Source organism: Atta colombica, unplaced genomic scaffold (genome assembly GCF_001594045.1).
Source record: "Atta colombica isolate Treedump-2 unplaced genomic scaffold, Acol1.0 scaffold29, whole genome shotgun sequence".
NCBI classification, from domain to species: Eukaryota; Metazoa; Arthropoda; class Insecta; order Hymenoptera; family Formicidae; genus Atta; species Atta colombica.
The window spans coordinates 891,111-891,604 of record NW_017259392.1 but is presented as its reverse complement, the minus strand read 5'-3'; positions in this window follow the sequence as shown (position 1 = coordinate 891,604).

Sequence of the window (494 nt, the reverse complement as noted above, 5' to 3'; positions counted from 1 at the left end):
CAAAGAACATTTTTGTATGTATAAATAATTAATCATGTTAAAAATTATTGTAAGTAAATATGTATAAATCGATTTTACCTCAATCTTACAATCTCAAGATTATTATTTAAAAATAAGAATTTATGATAAGGACTAATGAATATTTGAACATTACATCAAGATATTTATGAACACATTTCTTTAAAAACGTATTCTCTCGTTTATCTATTTAATTGCAACTGTTTTATGTGAAGAAAACTAAAGGTATCGATGAGAGTCACATATATAACTCTTCACATAAGAGCGCACATTAACGCAATCAATCTTACAGATCATACATGTAATATTCCATATCGCGGAAGTCTTGACGAGAACAGATGTTCACTCTTTCCTGGTTTTATATTAATACTTTTTTTATTAGATATAACCAGGACAGCTGCCTCACTGATACAGTGAGTTACAGCAAAATCCATTTGACTTAGGTACATCTCTCTCTCTCTCTCTCTCTCTCTCTC